Genomic DNA, 6,000 nt, shown 5'->3' with positions numbered 1-6,000 from the left:
AACATCTCTAAGCCTCAACTCCTTCATCATCACATGGGGAAGATCGCATCTATCGCATGGGTTTGTGGTACAGATTAAATGATATAAAGGGTCCAGTTTCTACTCCAGAGCTTTACTCACAGTCAGTGCTCAGGATTGGAGACACTTGTCAACCCTGCTTACATACCTGAAGCAAATAAACCCACTGTAACGGGTGGCTGTGACTACTTTATTTTTAACTTTCACTACAAAAAAATTCCAATGTAGGAAAAAAAATTTTTAATGTGATGAATCGCATGTACCTATCAAGCTTTAAGAAAAATATCAGCTCATGATCAAGGTTATTTCATCTATAGCCCACTCACTTTCACTTCTTTTAGATTATTTGAAGCAAATCTCACATGGCGGGTCATTTCATCCATATTCTAGATATATGTATAAAAAATATTTTATATATTTTCAACATACCTACAATGCCATTTCACTCTTAAAAAGAACAATGACTTCTTAACATAATTGAATATCCAGTCAATATGATCAATATTTAAATGTTCCCACACATTGCTAACTGCTCCTGGGTGCAGAGCAGGCTTTCTTGAGAGGAACAGTGGCCTTCAATCGAGGCACAAGTCATTTTCATGCATCCTCATAAGGAAGGAATCTGGGTTTTAAGTTAATAGCCTCATGGTCCACCTACCCTTTGAGCTCTGGTGGCATTTCCTCATTGGCTGAACACAGTCGGAGGCCAGAAAGCGTGGAAACCCTGTTGATATTTCCAATCCAGGTCAACCACCTGCGGTAGAATGAAGAGTTGAAAGCGGTGAAAAGTGGATGTGGAGTGGTGAACAACAATATCAGCATATCAGTGATCCTGCAGTCCTCCCAGAATTTACACACACATACTATCCCTTTCACTAAATCATCACTCATTCATAACAACACTGTTCTGAATCTGCATTAACAGCATGAAGTACTCCAGAGCACATGGATTAAAATGGGCATAGTTCTTGGGAAGAAAGACCATGAAGTAGAGTTTAAAAGTTAGAAAATAAACCATTCACAATTTCAGCTTCATCACCTTGTTAAGAAATAACTACTTGCTGCAGCAGGCTGGGTTGGTTTCTCCAAATCATCCATGTTTTCATTCTCTCTTTCCTTTCTCCACTATAATGTCTGGAAATCCCAAATGCTTGCTTATCCTGACTTTCTTCCAGCTAAGCATGGCCATGTGATGCAATTCTAGTCAGTGAGAGGGAACAGCAGTCACTTGGTAAGGACTTTAGAAACCTTTTTAAATGGAGCAGACAACTCTAGCAACATATTCTTTGACTTTTCCCCTCCCCTCTTCTACTTGTTGGCAGGCAGACACAATGCCTGGAGGGACAGCAGACACACTGCGAGCGTTAGGATGAAAACCACCCACTGAGGCCAGTGGTGCAGGAAGAACAGAGGAGCCTGTGTTCTGAATGACATCCTAGGCTGCCACATCTTATTCTGAGGGAATAAAAGTGCTTATCTATTTAAGCTGGTGGTAGATCTACCTTCTGTCACTTAAAGTAAAAATCCTTCCTTGTTGATATGCTTGCTGATTTTCTTACTTTTAACAAGAACTGTCCATCATGGAGTTAGGCTATTGGCAGGTAGCCAGGGGACATTGGGATACCTTCGAGCTTTTTTAATTCCTCTGAGATTTGGTTGGTTGATCATTCTAGACACCCCCATTATAATAATATAGACAGTATAACGGGATATGGTTTATTTACTCTGGATTCATTCACTGAAATAAAGTGGAACAAAGTGGCTTGGAACTTGATGCCTCTGCCTCTTACAGCAACTTTTACTATGGTTATAATGATTAAAATAGGTATCTGAGTTTTCTCCCAAAGGCTAGAGAGCTAGTCCTTCAAAGAGAATGTATCTGTACAATTCAATATCATTTAGGGAGATGGACTTTCATATATGAAAGCAAAAAAAAAAAAAATTTCACCTTTTAAGATGAGTTTTCAGATGTCTTTTTTGCCATCCTCTTTATGCCCTCATGAATTCTAAAGGTGCTCAGTAATTCTAAAGGTGCACTTCAGTAATCTAAGACACCACATGGGCCTGGCAGATAGCAATTCTAGATCTTTCCAATTTAGTGTCTCATTCCAAGAGTCAGCAGCCATCTGGTTAAGATGGCCTTAAAGAAGTGGGATGCATTTTGTGCTTAGTATATTTTAAAAAACAATAAAAATATATTTTCAATTGCTTAATCCTCAAGACAGAACATTTTGTGTCATTTTCTCACTTTTAGTTACATTACTGTTTTCATCAATTTGCACATATAACTCCATGTTATTTACCACTGTTTTCTTAAAAACAAAATGGCATAAAGGAAAATCAGTAAATACAGGGTCAAACACTTGATTTCTAGACTCAGTCCTTCAATGATCACCTTGACAGGGGATCTCCAGGAATGCCACTTATGAGAGTCCTAGAAGCAGCAGCTTGGCTGGAAAGGGGGTGGCGGGGAACTTATTTGGCACAATGCCTGATAGTGTACTAATGTTAGAGATTGGAGGAAGTGCTAAAGCCTAAAAATGATTCACTGCATCTCCATTTCCTCATTATAAGGCAGACTTGAATCAAGCGTTTTAAAATTCTAATTCTGTCTTGGGCTTTCAATTATTTTATTTCCTAACCTTCATTATGTTCCCACCACTTATGTTCCTATGACTCCAATTTTTGCTTTCCTCTGGCAAAGCCAGTATCCAGCTTTCCCTTATGCACTTCATCTGTGCTATATCATTGCTCTGCCAAAGTCATAAGTTCCTCAAAGCATATTTTATCTCATGAGACTACCTATGCCAGTTGTACATACTTTATTTTTCATAATGCTTGATGAGTTCTGGAGAAGTTTGTCACATGACTATATTGTGCAATGGCTCTGACATATGAAGGCTACCTGATTTTCAAGAATAAAAAGCATATTGAAACTTGCACATCACAAAATAACAAAAGTGATCATTTCTTTGGCTTTTTTTAATGTCCCAGGAGCTGTTCCCAGGTGGTTTTACACATGTTATTTAATTTTAATGTTTCCATTGCAGGTATTCCTAGTTGGTAGATATTATTCCCTTTTTTACAGGTGAGAACTCTGAGGCTTAGGAGAACTGAGTATCTCATCTTAGGTCGTATGCATCGTGAGTGGATCATTCTGATTCCAGCCCAGATCTCTTTGACTTCAACACTTGTTTCTTCCAACCACATGATCCTGCTGCCCACTAGGTTTTACTGCTTTTTTAATGAATGCAGTCATCTTTGCTTACTTTTCTCCTTGCTGGATCAAAACTCCAAAGACACACAGCTTTACCCATCACTCATACACTTTTATTACTAAACTACCAGACAGTATACCATTTTCAAGACCAATTCTTCACTGCACAGTCAAATAAACTGTTTCAAAAAACCAAGAAGACAAGGCCAACTTCTGTTCAGATTCCCACTCCAGCTGTGTTCTGTGGCATGGATTTCATGGCCCTGTAGCAGTGCTGATTTTAGCAGTGGTTACAGAGGCCTTGAAAGACAAGGCAATTTTATTATTCCATAGCTGATAAGGAAAGATAGGCTATAATCTGCACATTTCCTAAAAGTGACTTAAGGTGATTTCAAAGAAAAAAGAACAGATATAATAAATCTCAGAAGAGATGTGATAAAACACAAAGCTAATTTTTAAAATAAAAATAATAAAATAGGTTTCAGGTAGTAGAAGGGACATAGAAATGAGAAAAGTTGTGACAAAGAAGGTTTAGAAAAAGAAATGGCTGCAAGTGAGTGTAGAGCTTCGTTCAGACGTACCTGCAAACCCAGCTGGGTCAGGAAACAGGATGAGACTGCAGTACCGCTTCTCAGCCCTGAACGTGCCTGTGAGTCGGCTGGAGATCTTATTTAAATTAAGATTCTGACTCAGTGGGACTAAAAGAGGGAAATTTGGATACAGAGATACACACACATGAAAAACACAATGAAGATGAAAGCAAAGATGGAAGTGGTACTTCTATAAACCAAGGAATACCAAAGATTCCAGCAAATTCATAAACTAGGGGAGAGCATGGAATAGATTTTCTCCTACAGCCCTCAGAAGGGACCAACCCTGCCAACATCTTGATCTTGAACTTCTAGCATCCAGAACTGTGTGACAATAAATTTTTGTTGATAAGCCACCCAGTTTGTGGTATGTGTTTCAGCAGCCCTAACAAACTAATGTAGAAAGAAAACATATCTCTCCAGAAGGAACATGGCACCACATATCATCCTTGACTGTAATTTAATGAGAGGATCCTAAAGTGTCCCTTAGCTCTGAATGTTTGTCCCCTCCTCCCCAGACATAGCTTTCTTTCACTATCATTAGCATGCTTTTGCTTTTGTGAGCTAGTGTCTGGGATATCCAGTCATCTAGGCACCAAGAAATATCAATGAATGATACTCTGTTCTTTCCAACTTGAAAGACCCTACTGTTGTGACTTTCTGGGTCTCAACAGGAAAATGAAGCTGAAAAAAAAAGTTGTCTCCCACAGTTACTTCCCTCCGACAATTTTAAACTGATAGAGCTCAGCAATTTTTGTCATACTCTAGAAATGTATATGGGTATGTAATTTAACAAAGCCTAAGGGCTTTGCTTTATTTCTTGGTTTTATCCCCCTCCTCAGATCAGAGGAGCAGACTGGAGAACTCACGCTTCTGTAGCTGCCATTGACATTTTAATAACCTTGTCGTTTCTTTGCCACTCCTATCTAATTACTTGGTATGAGGTTTGGCTATGACCCATGGAGCTGAAGCCCTCTCCATCTTCTGGCCTAGTGTAATATATGGCCAGAGTATATTACTACAATATATAGTCAGTGTATATTTTTGTAATATATAGTTAGCATGCTCATTTGTCTTTTAGATAGATGACACATATAATTTTCTGTCCCCTCAGAAAGAGACACCAATGCTATTAGGAAATCTGGGTCCTTATTTGAAAATAGATGAAATATATTAGAGTACCACATGAATAACTGCTACTGTAACATGCCTAGTAACTGTATCAAAGCAAATGTTGTATTAGACAATGTCAAATAGTCAAGGAAGATTTTATTCAAAGCTGCTGCAATAGAGGAGAGAACCCAGAATTCAGTTTGAGCAAACACCACTGAATCAGAGCTGGAGAGTTTTTAAGAGCTGGGGGCAGGTGGGGAACATAGGACTGCTGCACTTCCCAATTGTCCTTGCCCAGAAGAAAACTAAACTTTCTTGCATCTTCATGACAAGAATAAGCTTTGCCGTTTGCAGCAGGGTGCCCTCAGAAGCTAGGTTCCTACCCCCCACCCAGAGAATGGGAAATGGGGGCTGTCTATTCCTCGAGGATTACATTTCATGGGGATGACTCCCATGTCCTTCAGAAAGTTCAAATTTGTAAAGCTGGCAAGAAGCTTTTTGAAAGATTTACACCTCAGACAGAGAAACAATTTACAATTACCAGCTTTCTAACACAAATACTCTAAAGAAAGGGAAGTCAGGGACCTCAAGGCAAGGAGAAGCCTGTCTAAAGTTAGGCAAGCTGAGGGAAGTAAGTGGTACTGCTGTCTTGGTCACCTGATATGCATATGGGTGGATGTTTCACAGCACAGGTTTATAATTATAAAGTTGGCAGTCACTAGGCGGCATTGGAGACCACAAATGTGGCTCATGCTGTGTTCTTGAAATTAAGTCCAGATGTGCTAATTTCAAATGTTCCATCATCATTCTGGGCCTCGGAATCCTGAGGTAGACGATCAATGCTTCAGCTGATTTTCTGCACAACTTGGAGTTCTAACTTTGCCTCCCACCAGTGCAGTCAGTTCCTTAGACATAATGTGAATATGTGTTCACAAGATAAAATTTTAGATACCCTAGACTCAGCTGTAGGCTTTTTGTTATTACGCATCTAGGAACAGTTTGCCTTAATGCAATTAACCAACTAACATTTTCCTGTGTAGATAAGTTATTCCCAAATTGAGT

Source organism: Camelus ferus, chromosome 14 (assembly GCF_009834535.1).
Source record: "Camelus ferus isolate YT-003-E chromosome 14, BCGSAC_Cfer_1.0, whole genome shotgun sequence".
Taxonomy (NCBI): domain Eukaryota; kingdom Metazoa; phylum Chordata; class Mammalia; order Artiodactyla; family Camelidae; genus Camelus; species Camelus ferus.
This window is presented reverse-complemented; position numbering follows the sequence as displayed.